Source organism: Musca autumnalis, unplaced genomic scaffold (assembly GCF_047663935.1).
Source record: "Musca autumnalis isolate F117 unplaced genomic scaffold, ASM4766393v1 scaffold_1, whole genome shotgun sequence".
Lineage (NCBI taxonomy): Eukaryota > Metazoa > Arthropoda > Insecta > Diptera > Muscidae > Musca > Musca autumnalis.
Window position 1 is genome coordinate 199,100,215 of NW_027411644.1, and position 17,448 is coordinate 199,117,662.

A 17,448-nucleotide genomic window follows, 5' to 3' on the forward strand; every position below is an offset into this window, starting at 1 on the left:
CTAAACTGAACTTATCCGAAATTTTGAGTGGGAGATACCCGAAGGAGTGGGCCTATTGAGTCCATATTGGAACCTCATCTAAGTCTGGTAGAAATTTCACGATGTGCAAAGTGTGGACCAAATCGGTTACTTCCTTCAAGAGTTATCATGCCCACAAATTTTCCGAACATTTTGGAACTTTTGTGGGGGAGGTACCAGAAGGAGTGAACCGATATAGCTCATCTTCGAACTTAAACTAAGTTTGGACAAAATAATATGAAAGCCAAAATTTGAACCGAATCGGTTCATCCGTTCGAGAGTTATCGTGCGCACCGGCGAGCCAGACAGACAGACGGACGGACATTGCTAAATCAACTCCAAATTGTCTGAAACACATTTCGTCCAAACATACTTGGGGTCTAAAACCATTATTTCGATGAGGCACATTTTGCCCGTATGAAAGTGTAGTGTATATGGTAAATAACAAAAATGTTTTGCAATCGATGAATCCGAGTTTCACCCTATCAGAATTCGCGAACTGTTAACATATTCTATAAAGTATGACAACAATTCTTTAAAATGAAGTGTTTTAGGAGGGATCCCATAAGATCGACCATTAAAATTAATTTACGTGGAAGCTGTGCTGGCATCAATGTAGAAAAATAGGTAAAAATGGGTTGAAGCCAACACGTTTTTTATGCTCTCTTCCGGTTTCTGGCTTAACCTTACATTTTATAGACATATGCCCAAAGAAAGACTCAAAGAATACTTCATGGGCAACAAGATTGTAGTGTATGGTTTTTCGATATATCCACTGCATTCACCTAAAATTGATGCTGACATTTTGAAGCCGGAATTTCGGGGTTTTTTGAATTTTTTTAATAATCCGGACGCGCAAGAAGATAATATTCCAAACTCTTAACACGATTATAGAACTCGTGATTTTACGTCGTTTGATGCATATCTCATGAGTGTGCTCCTTACAGCTTCCTAGTAATTGGAGTCGAAAGGCCAAAATTTGATGCGTGAATTTTCTTACAAAACCTATTTTTTGCGTGTAAAATGTACAACTGTCATTCCATTTCCTTTGAAACCCTCTTGAATTTAGTTTTTTTACTCGACGGTTCTAATGAAGTCTTCCGCGATCGAATCCATCTACTAAAACCGCGGATATAGATACTTTGAAAATCGGAAAATCAGCAAAAATATATTTTGACAAATTCGCGTACTAAAACGCGATTTTCCTTAAAATTTTTTACATTAATGGAATCCTTTACGCGTGTCATAAAAGAAAAGAGATACGCGAGTAATATGGGTCTTTCACAAAAAATTGAATGTGGAGGCACATCCGCGGTTCTTGAAGAATCTAATTAAAATTGGTATATTTTGACGTATTTTTGATAGGCGCTGATGAAACCGGATGCGCATCAAAATCGTATGCACATTGCGCGACTTTTACCAACTTTAAGGTTTTTTGCAGTGTATGATGCAACTGGCGGCACACAATGGCCCCTGAGTGAAACATCGAAATATGCATACATTTTGAAAGAGATTGATTCGCTGTATCCAAAAACGGATGCGCATCAACCGACTTTAACTAATTCGCGAATAACAGGCTCTTTAATTTTAATATTAATTGAATGATTGTAGTTTCAATATTACTCTTAATTTCCTACCCTTATAAGTTATCACAGTAATCAGTTAAACTCTCGCGATGGTAAACCATATTTTTTGATGAAGTTTTAACAGTATACATTCATTATTCTATGGGATTTTAGCAAAATATTTGGTCTACTCCCAAATATTTTTTTCTAATTTTTAGAATCAAACCAAAAAAATATTTGCAACAATATTTTCCAACAATAAGTTTTTCTCTTTTGTTGTTGCTATAATATGCAATTTATGTACCCAATCTCTATAAATTTGGTATCATATTTTTCTACGCATTGTCTAGATTCCGCATATATTCTTTAATTTATTTTTTGAGGGTTTGTACGGATTCTGGCGCAGGATAATTTGGATTTACTTCAAAATTTTTTTATTATTTGTTGATTTGCCGCGAAAATAATAATAAATTTAATAACTATTTAAACATCTACGAATAGATATGGAATGCTGTTAACGATTTATGCATACATTTTCTCATAACAACAAATACGATATTTTTAAATATTTTTTCTTTATATGAGAATAAAAACCGCTATAACTTTTGCGCGCATTGGCCAATTTCGTGAACGCGAGCAGATTTGAAACCTGACTTTTTTCCTTTACCTCTAAACCAAAAATCGTAGATGTGCTCGTAAAATTTTTTTTTAATTTTTTTCAAATGTAATTGTAAAGGAATTTTGTTATTCGCCATATACCCTTTCTAGCCTAAAGGCTGAGGGTATAAAAAAGAGCCTCCCGAATGAAGCATTTTATGTACATTATCTGACATTTTAACGTACCTACTTAAAGTTGGGGACAGGAATGAAATCTAATTATTCCATTTTAGTTCAGAATATTTTATGGTGGAGGGTATGAAAAGTTCGGCGGGCCGAACTTAACGCTTTTTTACTTGTTATATATTTAATTACATAAATGAAATAAGTTATGTTTTTATACAAATAAAACAACTTTTTTCTGTATTCAAAAATTAGTTTTTATGAAACTCATTCGGAAATTTTGTGGGTACTTTTGCATACATTTACATAAAAAAGTGCATAAAATTGCAATAAATTGTGCCTAAAATCGCAACTAAAAATGTGTAAATTTTGAACACATTTTGCGTAAAATCTTACAACAACAAAGCTGTTGAAAATTACGCAATTTTGTGTCGCATCGTGTTGCCTATCATTATTATTGTGAAATTAAACAGAAAAAGTTTACAGTGTGACCCAGGGACGCCAACTGTTCCGAGATAAAAATCGCTACAGCCACATACGCACCATAGGTCTGTAGCGATTTTTACCTAAAAACAGCTGACATTCCTGCTTAAACAGTGGTTTTTGTATGCCAAAAATCACCACAAGTAGCGGGAAAACCACCAACTTGGCACCCCTGGTGTGACCCCCGAAAATCTCGGGTTTCTCACGCTCACGTGTTTCTTGGTATTTCTTCTTTCTCCTCTCTCATTTTTCCCCGATATTTTTCCTACGCGATTCGTGTTGCTAATGAATGCAGATTTGCTCTGTATGTTGCGTTCTTTTTTCTTCAGTATTCTTACGCCACTTCTGATCATACCATACATTTTTAAGTGGTGATTTTGATACACAAGTATATATTTTGCGTCAGTTTGAAGAGAGTGAGCTATTCTTTACAGTCTTCTAGCATGTGCGTCAGTTGATCGGAGTAGGCTTGTGATATCTGTTGTGTTTGCATCTTATCTACATCCGGCTTACGTCCTGTGTTAGATCGCCCTTTGGCCGCAAAATTAAGACGAGTTCCTACTTGGCTGCTACAAGGAAATGCTCCGAATCGATGTTCGCATTTCGGCTCGATCAAACATCTAATGCAGTGGAAGAGTGTCTTCCGTGAATCATGGATACGAAAAATGTAAGCCTCCGATGTAAATCGAAGGCTTAAAAATCTATTTCCCAGACTTATTTCTGTTGAAGAAAGAATTGCCACAATCCGTATAAAAGCAATGTTTTTTAACATCAGTCTCATCTGCACCCATACCCCGACCGAAGAGAAAGACGTACAGAACAATGACATATTCTACGAGCGCTGCCCTGGCCATGAGATGGCCATTAAGATGGTTCTAGGAGATTTTAATACTAAAATTGGGAGGGATAGGGATAATATCTTTAGTCCCACGGTCGGCAAGTTTAGCCGACAACGGAATGAGGCTGATTGATTTTGCAACGGTAAAAAACATGGTAGTGAGCAGAACCAGGTTCCAACACCTCGACATATACAAAGCCAAGTGCATATCTCCAGATCAGCTTTGTACTTACGAAGTATATCCGTCAGCCAGTGCGCTCTGTAGACAGGCAGATCTTGGTCTGTAGATATTAAAGTCGTATGGGATGCTCTGTGCATCCAGATGCACAGGTCTGCTCGATTTGAGTGGTTGTAAGGCACTGATTTTATTTAAGATATTTACAACTTACTTGCTAACATACAAATTATTTCATAACCTAGACAATGTATAATTCTTATCTCTAAACTATTCATTGACCAAACCAAACAACCCGCTGATCAATGAAGAATTTTTCCACATCGTGTGTCTTAAAAAGAGTCATAAAACCTTAAGTGCGACCGCTCGTAACACACAAGTGCACACTCTAGTGGTAACAGCTACCCCTGCATTTGGGGTCTTAAACACTATCTTCTATTTGATGTGTTTACGAAATATGGAAACATAATTTACCACTTATGAAAAGAACTCATAATGGTAATGAAATATTTATTTACTTAGGTTGCTGGAAATTCGAGTGGAAGATTTATCAAATTTTTGCAGAGCCTCGACATGAGCCGAAAGTATGTACAAAAGTTATTTGTACATGGTCCTTGAATATTAGCGCACCCACCACATTTGGTGATTGTTAAATGAAAGATGAAAATTGGGCTTTCACTAATTTAAAAAATTAAGAGAAATGAAACTTCGAAAAATCACGTAATTTATAAGATCAGGTGACATAATAGTTGTGATAGTTACGAGCTGTGACACTCTTAGCAATCGGTCGTTATGGAGGCTATCCTATTTCAAAGCACTTTTATGTGGCGTATAAATCTATTTGTATTTCTCAAGTGTGTCGAACCAGCATCTATCCCATCCACAATAGAAGGAATGCCAGCTGTTTGTATTTTTATACCCTCAGCATTTATGCTAACGAGGCACAGAGGGGAAACATAGGCCTAAAGTTGCTCAAAACTCAAAATATGAAAATCGTTTTTTTATGAAAAAATGTTGATAAACGGCAACCAGACTCTTTTCTACATTTGCTATAACCATCCTCGACTTTGTAAGATTAACCAATCCAATGCAGCAGTCGATTGAACTCAGTGATACTGAAAACAAAAAGTAAATTTTCGAAAACTAAGAAATTAGGTGAACATTAAAATGACATTATTTTCGCGAAAATTTATATTTTTCAAGATTTATTGTTTTTGTACAGTCTCTCAACAAGATAATAATAATAATAATTTTTCCACAAACATCCCATAAGGGACAAGGGAGACTTCTCTCATATCAATGAGTGCACCCCGATTCATTTTAGCTCAATGATATGGGACCTACAGTTTATTGCCGAGTCCGAACGGCGTGTCTAAGACACCACTTTTGTAGAGAAGTTTTACATGGCTGAAATACTCAGGAAATGTCGCCAACATTACTGCCACCGTGGTGCAATGGTATACACACCCGCCTTGCACACATAAGGGCGTGGGTTCGATTCCCAGTCCAGGCAACATCAAAACACTTTTCAACGGTGGCAAAATACCCCTCTCAACAAGATTAGCTTTTAAAATTTTCAGATTGATTGTACATCTTTGCTCCTTAATAATGGTGATACTTATCCTCTTTATGAAAATTGTTTATGATAATTTTTAAGATTACTACAATTTCAATAGTGAAAAAGTCTATTTCCCCGTCGTTTCCCGACCATAGTTTCTTCTAATGTTTTATGCGCTTGAGTCTCAAATATCAGATTCAATCATAAAAAATTGCGCATATTTGCGCCATTCCGAAAAAATCTAATTTTTCTCAACTAAAATATGAAATATTTTTATATGGTATTGCAAGGTTTACTAACACTAAATTTTGCTCCGCCTTATAACCGGGGCTCTTATTTATCAGACTAAACCAACACCTATCAAATATGTTTTCATTATTCAGAAACATTCACGGCTTTTCTCATGTGAATTGAGAAAAATTTAATTAAGTAAGTTTCAAAAAAATAAAATTTGAATTAAAATATATGTATTTGGGACTACATATAAATCTGTACCGATTAGTTTGAAAATTGGCTCAATGGTTTTTTAGGCTAGTTCAGGTTGCATGTGTCAAATTTCAGTGATTTTGGTGCATTTTTATCTCATATCAGATGCGAATATATATGGAAGCTGCATCCAAATCTGGACCGATTTTCATTATTTTCAATAGGATTAATCCTTGTACAGAAGATATGCTTTGTGCAAAATTTTATATCAATCGGACTATAAATGACCTTTCTAGGGCTTTTGATCAACTTTTATTACAAATTTCCCCTTTGTGCGAGGGTGTATACAGTTTCATACGGGCAAAATGTGCCTCATCGTAATAATGGTTTTAGACCCCAAGTATGTTTGGACGAAATGTGTTTCAGACAATTTGGAGTTAATTTAGCCATGTTCGTCCGTCTGTCTGTCTGTCTGTCTGGCTGGCTGGCTGGAGCGCACAGTGGTGGGAAGGTGTGACAAAAATACTTCTAAATGCTATATCGAACTGAAATTGTTATCAATGGGGCATAGTGGCCTAAAAACACTCTACGTAAAATATTGGGGTCCTCGGTCCAAAATTTCGCGTGGTTCCCATGTGGTGGTCTTGAATTTAAGTATTTTGCTGTTACCAAGACATTGTTCAACCAAATTTGCTGTAATCCGGTACCAGGAGTTATTATTGCATTGTAAGCATCCCCACGAAAAATTGTCAATATTGGTCCATGATTTGATTTGCTCCCCTATGATTTATATATCGATTTATTTGGGCTGATGTCAACCAAATATTCTAAGCGACTATGTTCTTATAATGATCTCAGACTTCAGAACACTATCTTATAAAGAAATGTCATATCGGTCCATTTTTGCCAGCAGCCTCCATATAGGGTTACCATCCTTTTCTTGGTACTTTATAAGATTTAACCACATTTGTCTGCAGAATTACTTGTAATAATATATTTTTGGTTCTCAATGCGGGGAAAAATCTCCACTTTTTAGCGTGGTCCAACATTAGGGTATCCTAAAAATAAAATAAGTTATTTGTTAAAGTGAATACCCCCAAATCATTTTTTCGCGAGTTTTCATTACAGCTCTAAGTTACCATGAACATAGAAATCGCTAATAGTACAAAAACATTATATTGAAACCAAATTTAAGAAAGGATAATAAAATTACTTAAAAATATTTCAAAAAATATAAATTCAGCAATTAAAAAGGGGTGTTAAATTTTTGTTCATAACTGCCAAAACCGCAAATTTCCGCAAAAAGTCTATACAGTTTTGAAATCTACAGGCGCTAGGCTTCAATTTGGTACTAGTGGCCATTTGTGCGAATTTGTGGAAAATAACTTAAACTTTAAGGAAACCCATACATCTATATTAAATATTTTCATTTTGACCGATATTATAACCAAAATATATGGCAACCCTTGCAATTTAGAGGAATTTTCATAACTAGGAAAATGAAGCTAAGGCAATTTACTAAATGATTCAACTTAAGTTAAGGCATTAAAAATAGTCCTTTGTTTCATAAAATCGCTTAAAATATAACCATTTTTTCTCATTTTTAAATACAATTTTTTCTTCAAAATTAGTCATGTTTGTGAGGCTTTTTCTCCTCAAGAACCGCGAAAAATGGAAAAATAAGTTTAGTTTCGAAAAATTTGGAATGATTGAAGCGATTTGAATTTTTAAATTTTTAAAACGATGTCATGATTTTTTTATTTTTGTCGTTGGGCGCATCCACTGTGGAGCGCAAGATAACTCTCAAACGGTTCAACCGATTCGGTCCAAAATTTGGCTTTCGTAATATTTTGTCCAAACTTTGTTTAAGCTTGAAGATGGGTTATATCGGTCCACTCCTTCCGGTACCTCCCCTACAAAAATTCGAAAAATTTCGGAAAAGTTATGCGCACGATAACATGAAGGAAGGAACCGATTAGGTCCATACTTTGCACATCGTGGAATTTTTACCAAACTCAGATGAGGTTCCAATACGGACTCAATCGGTCCACTTCTTCCGGTACCTCCCACACAACATTTCGGAAATGTTCAGTTTAGGACCTGCTCTCGAATCGTTTTGATTTTTGTTATAACAACATGTATTCACTGCCCTTCATACGACGGTACAAGCTTCATCAGGGGCAAGTCCATACTTCCTGAGAAAATAGCCTGAAAGATGCAAAAACCCCTATGACACCGTGTGTAGTGGTTGGAGCTCAATATAACTCTCGAACGGATCTGCCGATTCAGTCCAAAATGTGACCTTCGTAATATTTTTTGCAGACTTAGTTTAAGCTCGAAGATAAGCCATATCGGTCCACTCCTTCAGGTACCTCCCCCACAAAAGTTCAAAAATGTACGAAAAAATTGTGCGCACGGTAACTCTTGATGGGAGTGACTGATTTGGTCCATACTTCACACATCCTAATATATCTTCCAGATATAGATCAGGTACGAAAATGGACTATATTTGTCCACTCCTTCGGGTACCTCCCAAACAAAATTTTGGATAAATTCACTTTAAGATTCGCTGTCGAATCACTTTGATTTTTGTTGAAGCAACTTGCGTTCGCTGCCTCAATTACGACAGTAAAAGTTTTTTTCAGGGGCAAGTCCATAATTCTTGAGAAACAGCCCGAAAGTTGTAAAAAATTCCTATGGTATCATATGTAGTGGCTGGAGAGCTCGAACCGAACACTTCATTAAGTCGACAGTTCGAAAATATTCGCTAAAATGGTACACGCGAAACCCCATAGACCTAGCAACCGATTTGGTACAAACTTTAGATCTCTTAATATTGTCGAAACTTAGTTCATGTTCAAATTTGGGCCCTGTCTGTCCAATACTTGGGGTACCACCAACACAAATGTTCAAAATTTTTGTTTGGTTAACGGTCTGTTCGAGGATCCTTTGAAAATTTTTACCGAAGATTTTCCTAGTGGTCCTGTTTACATCGATATTATGTTTTTCGTAGGATAGTATGGTAAAAAAGCCCTACCTATCGATATCTCCGCTAATTTTTGAGAGTTAATCCTATCCATTTTTTTGTCGGTTCATACGCCCAACATTTTGAAAATCTTAATACATACGTTTTTTTTGGGAAAAAAGTATTTCAATCCACATAGGCTGAGGGTATATCTTTGTCGGCAAAGCCGACTGATACATTTTTACTTGTTTTTATAATAAAATGGATTTAACGTTATTTTAGGCATTAATAGGCAAAGGTTATTTCATTCTCACGAAAGGAAATCATTTTTGAGAAAAAATGTCAAAAAGTCATAACTTTAACTGACATACAATTCCTTAGTCCCGGAATTATAAAATCTTTTATGCATACTGACAAAAATCATTGTTTTTATTGGTCCTTATATTGTATCTTCCAAAATAATTTGAAAAATTGTATTCCCGTTAAATGTTTAATTCAAGCATATCAAATTTAGCTTAGATTGTTTTAAATGCTAATCTTTTTATGGACTCAATTACTATTACATTCCATACTATTCTCAAAATGTATTCAATAATGTTACCATAACTTCCTATCCCCACAAAAGCTCTGGTACCTTTGGTAACAATTTAAATATTTTAAGTATTCAAATTACCAGTAATGGGCAATTTGCTGTGCTTTACCTGCTGCTGCTGCCTTTTGATGATGTTAAAAGTGTGCCACTTAAAAGTTTTTTTTTTCGTACATAGCTTCACAATGAAATTAAGTGATAACTTGATTCATTGTCCATTTTTTCATGTCCTTATACAAGGAAGAACGGAGGGTGAAATTTTCCCATCAAAGAACAAGGAAGGTAATACACAATTCTACGCTTGGGTGGTGGTGTTGGTTGGAGTTTTGTGAGTGACTACTTGCTGTTTGATGTCGACTAAGCTTATGAAAAATTAATTATATCCTTAGGGTATGGCAACAACACACCAACAGTCTGTGTAATGGAAGATGCTTTTTTGTAGTTAATGGCATCTAGCCACTCAGTAACCTGTCCATGGCACTAAGGTAAGGTAACGCGAACATAAAACAAATCAACCATGAAAAAGGGAGAATTAGCTGAGGGAAAAGGCAAATTTCTAACTTTTTTATTGTGGAAGTTTTGGGGAAGATTTCTCTAGGCTGTGATTGTTTCAGACGACTTAAGACTATGTGGGGATTTGTAGTTATGTTTTGGTTTGATGGGATCTTTCATTAGTCATGTCGTTTGTAACACCTTAAGTTTTGGGAATTGTAAACATAATATATGCTGAGGGTATAAAAACCGAAGATTTTCAAAGATTTTTGAGAAAGATTCATAGACTAAAATAGACAGAGATTTTTGTAAAGATTTGTGGGAGAACCCATACACCACAATAAAAAAAAACAAATTTATGGGGACCCATAGAAGACAATAAAGCAGGTCCTTTCTAAATTTTTGGAGAAACTATTGACCAAACCTTGAGTGAATATTTTAATGATTTTTAGGAGTGATGCATAGTAGGAACAATGGATCAATATAAACGTGGTGCCTAAGCTTTGCAAACCAATTTATATTAGCCATAGAGTTGGAGAACTGACACTAATGTCAAGAGGTTGTTTCAAAATGTATGAGATAATGCATCATTTGAAGATGTTCATGTATGTCAAGATGTTCTCGTATTATTTTAAATGACATTTCGTAGTGTACATTGAGAGTGGCAGAGGGTGTGTAATATTCTATAGGGGCCCTACCTACCGAGAAGGTACCACCATCATTTACGTAGAACGTGTTGCAGATGTCATTCGAAATGTGTCGATTGCATCAGATGGTTGGCCAGTTTGCATGTTGGTCTCATTACTAAATCAAGTCATGGATACCAGCAGTGACACATTGCTGATTCTCTTTCTGTCATCAGTAGCGAAGATTCTTGACACAATACTACTTTCCGTGATGACCAGTAGATTTACAGTACCAACATGAATTGCTACAACATCCTTACACGCCACATCCACATACAAATAAATCAGTTTAGATCACAACGAGAACGGACCGTGCGACCGAACAGTCATGATGACTATTGACCTATCGAAAGCCTCTGGTTGGATAGGATAAATGTCTCCATAGCTACCTTAGTGCAGTTCCTCCATCTGATAAATTTGAAATGTCCGCCACTAAATTGTCTTCGAGTGACTCTGAGAAAACTCTGGTCAAGTTACTTTTTCTCACCATGGGAGCGGCAATATATCTCGAAAAACATCGTTCGAGCTTTTTTAGTCCGTGCCGTGGAGCTATTTCCGGGCCATGGATTTGTTCCGTTTGTCAGATGTGCATCCATCACATGTCAACATTAGATGTAATGAATGTAGGGAATGGGTTCGGCCGATAGGAGTACAGCGATAGGTGTTATGTTGGAGACACACGAATTTGGAATGCGAGACACCAGACAGCAGTCTCCCCAATAACAACAAAACGGAACATCTTATACCCGGACATTCATCGTTTTTGCAATTCAATTGCAACGGTATACACTACAAGTTCAGCGAAATTGTAGACTTTATAAATCTGCACGGTGAACGAAGATGCTCTTACGAGGATAAGAGGAGATTGCCACAAGTCGCAAAGCACTATTGTGGCGCCCGGTCTGATAAATGGCTTGCCCTGTCAACCTGTCAATTCGCTTTGCTCAGACCGCCTTCCCATCATCATCTCCGTTAGCCGATCCCCCGATACCATAACCTCTGACCGCTGTCCTTTTCTGAATCATGGGAAAGCTGATTGGCAAGAGTTCAAATAATTTACCAATCAAGGTTTCTGAGAGTTACCCATTTACTCAAAGCCTCGGCTAGCTTAGAGAATTTTCCGGGGCATCATCACAGCTGCACCCGCTCGGTGCATACCTACTGGTCGAATACCCGAAAATAGGCCAAATTTCCTAGCTGAAGTGAAGGAACTAGCAAAAGTAAGAGCCCTGATTACCCAAGGCTTAGGGCACTTACTCTTGAAGTCAGCAGGGTAGTAGGCAAGCATAAGGGGAAAGATCAGCGAAAACAATACAACATTAGTAGAGAAATGTGTAAATTGTGGGCAACTGCTAAATCACTCTCAAATCCTGGAAAGAAGGATGATAGAACTTGGCTATGCAGGTGATTGGGACCCACACGAAATCTAAATGGTTCTGCTTTAGCAACCGGATAAACGTATAGTTGTGTATTTGGCAAATGCCCTCAATTTATCGTTATCCACATATACACTGAAACGTTATCCTGCCAACTTTTCAGACTAAGTGTGGCTATTGTAGCAGAGGCGAGTCATACAGGCCGATTTCCCCTTCTATCGTCAGTAGTGAACATTGCACAGTGGAGAAAGTGGCCAAAAATATTTAGAGTGTAAAAATCGAGACAATGCGCCGATTACAGCTTTGTGCTGCTGCGAAGAGTGTTTCAAGAAACCACGAGCGTGACATTCTCCCCCCCTTACCCCCCTGGAGGGGCAATACGATAAGAATTGTTTTATGCTGTTAATACAAAATGACATGAACAAAGCTCCCGATTATCTCATGATGCAAAAATAGGCTTGGGGAAACAAAACAATCTTCAAAACAACATAAAATCCAACCAATTTAGCTGATTAAAAAAATCAAAATTTTTGTCTGAAAATTGGTAAAATTTGTAATATAGATATTATAGCGTTCTTCCTGGAAGAAGATTTCTTCATTTTGCCACTGATGCCAATTATGTTAATGTACGTCGTCAGATAACAGAGTTATACGCTAATATATCCATAGAAACCCTATTCTAGGGCAGCTTTAGTAAGCGACCCACCATTTATAGTCTGGCACTAGATGGCAGCTGATTTTAATACTGAATAATCTTAAATCCATGACCTACTTTGGAAAATTATTCCCGAGGTGGGCACTGGTGGGCATCATGACTAAAGCCTTAGGTCTTATTTAATTATATGATCGAATTGGCATTACAAAATACACTAAGAAAATATGCAGCTAACTAGAATTCCACAACACGCTAAAACACTATTTTTTAATAAAAATTAAGCTAATATCTCCTCCTTCAAAATCCACTATAATATTTTGCTATACGTATTAGTTTCGCGATATTTTGAATATAATTACTTGCACTTAAAATAAAGGTTGTACTCACAACAAAAAATATTAATCAAATGTTCCGACTTTTGAAGCTATTCATAAGAAGATCGCGTTCGAATGAAACAGAAACTGATATATTTTTAAAAAGGTCCATGTCATAGCTGTCAGATTTGCCAGATTTTGTACCAAAATTTTGACATTAATTTTTTTATTTTTGGCCAATGGGTGGATCCACTGTGCAACAGTTTATTCGCGCATTTCGGATTTCACTACATTATTGACATTTTTATTAAATCGTCGTTAACAAATGTACTGAAAACAACGGCATAGAGGCATTTTACAATAATGACATGTTCTGAAGAGTTGTGTATTACATTCCAGGGAATATTTTTCCATAGGAAAATATTCAGAAAAAATTAACGGTTTTGGAGATACGGTGCGAAATGTATAAAAATAGTGGAATTTTTGCATATATTTTGAAATTTGAGGCAAAAAATGTAGTTTTTCGAGTTCATTATTTCTCCAAATATTTTATTCTTGTCCTTATCTACAAATTTGCTTCAGAGTTCAGAAGAAGATTCGCATTGGTTTCAGAGATATAGCCCCGAATTTCTTTAAAAACTCAAAATTTAACCATGTTTAGATTGGGCCATAAAATCCGAGCTGGATCTGACACAACAAAACCAAACTAGGGTTTCTTCACGCAGAGAAAAAAATATGTTTGATCCAACAATATTCCAAGAGCAAAATATGTATTGTTAACATATTGTTGGATTCCTCATGTAGTATTGTAAATCCAAAAATAGTTTGTGTCAACTGAACAATATTTCTCTCTTTTCTTCGAAAATTTGTTTCTCTTCTCTCGCTATTCGATGCCGTGTTGAAAAAACAATTTTGGTGAGTTGTGGTGTGTTTGTATGACATGCTGCCTTTACCTTTGTTTTTGTGTGTATGTACTTGTGAGACTCTTGTTTTTATTTGTTTCTGTTTTGTTTCATTCTTCTTTCCTTTTCATGTTTGTTATGGTGTTTAATTATTCCTTATGTTGTGGTGGGTTCTTGTGGCTTTTTGTTTGTCTTTGTTGTCAGCCAATGCAGCAAACCATGTATTGTGTTCATCAATGATTGCAATATTATACGCGACATTTATATCCAAGTTATGCGAAAAGTGTATATGAGAAGTATATGCACTCAAATCAAAAATTTCTGGGCTGGTTTTCTGTATTGACAATACTTTTTGTAAACAAAATTAGATTATGATAGTTCCTACAATCGGTATTGTTAACGATTTTAACAATATTGCGGAAATTCGAAACTTGTTTTTGTTTTCTATGTTTGGAACAAAAGATGGTATTTTTGGATTTGGATTACAATGTTTGAACAAAACAAATACATTTTTGGAACCAAAACATATATTTTTGTTCCAACAAAAGCGAAAAATATTTTTTCTCTGCGTGTTGTCGTGTGGGTCTGTACTTTCAAAAAAAACTCTCAGTTCGAATTGTTTGCACGAGATCACCTTAAAAATGTTGCACAGTGATTTCCTAGCTGAAGTGACGGAATTAGCAAAAGTAAAAGCCCTGATAACCCAAGGCAAAGGGAACTTACTCTTGCAGTCAGCAGGGTAGTAGTCAAGCGTAAGAGGAAAGACCAGCCAAAACAATACAACATTGGTAGAGAAATGTGTAAATTGTTGGCAACTACTAAATCACTCTCAAATCCTGGAAAGAAATATCATAGAACGGTCTTAGGTAAATGGCTATGCAGGTGAAAACAAAACATTACACATGCAGTTTAAAACGTTTTTGTAATATTATCTCAAGTAAGTTTAGTATGGTGGGTTGTCCTTTGCCATAGAAAAAAATGTGTATTGAAAATTGTCATTTCAAAAACAAAAGCTCTTTTTTTTAATTGTGTGATAGAGCGAATTGACACACACCGACAGCAGAAGGGCGCCCTTTGAACAGCCCTATTTTAGAGCGATAAATTACTTTAAATATTAAATCATTGGAGCATAATAAAAGTTATTAATTTTAGTAAAATAAAGATAAAAATACATATTTCCAACAATTATCGGATTTGAACCTTCACATGGAAAAACTACTTGGCAAATCAATACCATAATTCAAATTCCTTCATATTGAAATGTTTACTATCAATTCTCATCAATAAATTTGTATTCCGAAGTACTTGATTTTAACCATTTTTGGCCACGGAAGTGACACTGTGCTCCGTAATGTTGGCGATGTTTCTTGAGTATTACAGCCCTTCGGACTCGGCGATACACTGTAGGTCCCATATCCCAATCTCCCAAACTAAATCGGGGTTCATTAATTGATAGGAGAGAAGTCTCCCTTGTCCCTTCTCACAGTGCATTTGAAGCAACTTTAAATGGAAGGTGCTTACACCTGGGAAGTTTTTGCGGATTTTGAAACTACAATGTTCACAGATGAGAAAAATAAAAACAAAACAAAAAAATCGCCGGAGCGCTTTTTAAATAAATTGCGATTCCAGTTGACAATTTTAGGGTTTTTTTAGATTTTCACGATTTTGCTTGGTTGTAGCTATGAAAATTCTCTGTAAGATTGACCTTTACGAGAGTTTCACAGGTTTTACCGTTATTGAGATATAGAAGTTCAAATTGGGACCATTGACTGCATCGCTACCTGTCATACATTGTCATACATTGTGCGCCTTAACAAACTTAAATAAATAAACAAAATAAGCAAACCTGCCGGCATCAATTTAAGTGTGTAGTACTATGGGGGTTACAAAAATCGACGTCCGATTTTCTAAGGCGGCAGCCCCCTAAAATGTTTAGTTTTTTAGCTATTAATATTGCCAAAGTTTCTCATCGATTGGACAAAAAATGTGGGCTTAAGGGAAAATTTCATTCACCGTTGGCCCCATAAAAATTACTATGGAAATTTTGATTCCCCAGTGACACGTACTAACATAATATAAATAAATAAATTTTTCGATTTTTGTCCACGGGCGGAACTACAGTGCAGTGGCACGTGTTAACATATTCCAATTGTGCTGAAAATTTGGAAATCTTAAAATCTAACAAAACTAAGCATTTTAGGGGGTGCCGCCCAAAAAAACCGACATCGATTTTTTCCCTTTGAGTTAGAATCAGCCTAGGGTACTTCCCACACAAGGTTTTGAAATAGCGCAGTTTAAAGAGTCGTCTGGGATAGTTTTAAAATTTTTGGTAACATGTTGTGTATGCGGTCCAAGTAATTCCTGAGAAATATACTCAAAAACTCAAAAAGCCCCTATAGACGTCAGAAGTATTCTGTTTGTTTCTTTTGTTTAGGTCCAAGGCTGAGTTCAGCTGACTGATATTTTCTTACTTGGTTTATATTTAAGTGGAACCATAGACGACAAAACACACGAATGTGTGTGGGAACGTACTCCCATAGAGGGTATTTTGATTTCGATCTAATCGACGATTAGATACATACATTTTTTATCCCAACTTTTCGCCTTTAAGAATAAATTATTTAAATTCTTTTTGCATTTTTTAACTACCCCAAGAGTCAAGTGCATTTGAGTGACTGGCCGACCAAACTTTTTGCCTGGCATGAGGTGAAGGATGGTAAAAGCAAAAAACTACTCCTTTTAAGTTCATTTTAACTGATAAATTAATTTACGACAAACCATATTTTTTATCCTCTGGCAAAGAATGATGTTGCCAACATTATCACCATCTAAGATGACCGCTAAGACGCCACTTTTACAAAGTTGTTTTTTTTTGTTTTTTTTTTTGTTGGACTAGAAACGTTTTCTGTTGTTTCTCCGCCCTCAAATGGCAAACTTTTTTGTTAGCTGTCGGTAAGAAATTCTTTTGCACTTTTTTCCCGTTGCATTGGCATGCTTTGTGAAAAAAGTTATTTTTTTCTACTTTTTACTTTTCTTCATGAAATGCCTTAAAAAAGTTGCTCCTTCTTCTTGTTCGGAAATCTTCACACATCACTCCAACTTGTCCACATTGTTGGACCAACAAATTGAATTGTTTCTCCCTCTAAAAGTCTGTGTAATCCAACAATTAGTTAAAGGAATTTCAATTTCTTATTCCGAGAGTTTTACTTTGCGTCACCGAAATGTTTTTTCTCTTCTTGGTCAATGTAAAAGTTTGACACAAATCATGCATCTCATAAAAAATCAAATACGACTTTTTTATCTTTTATTCGTAGATGGAGGCATAAAACTTATTCACTTGGCCATTTCAGAGAGTTTTTGTTCTTTTGTTGCCATTCAAATTCGATTTAAGTGAATTAATTCTCAAGGTGTGCTGCTGCTGTTAGTCTTTTTGTTGTTCTGCAACTTTGTAATGGGATATTACGAATGTTGCCATTTAATTTAGGTAGCTAGATTATGAAACATTAGGCAAGAATAAAGTTTTATTTCCACCCTTACCTTGTCTAACAGTGACAGTTAAATTGGAATTATGTAAATTGTCTTAACAAACTTAGATCTGATTTTTATGCTTCATTGAAAGTTATTAA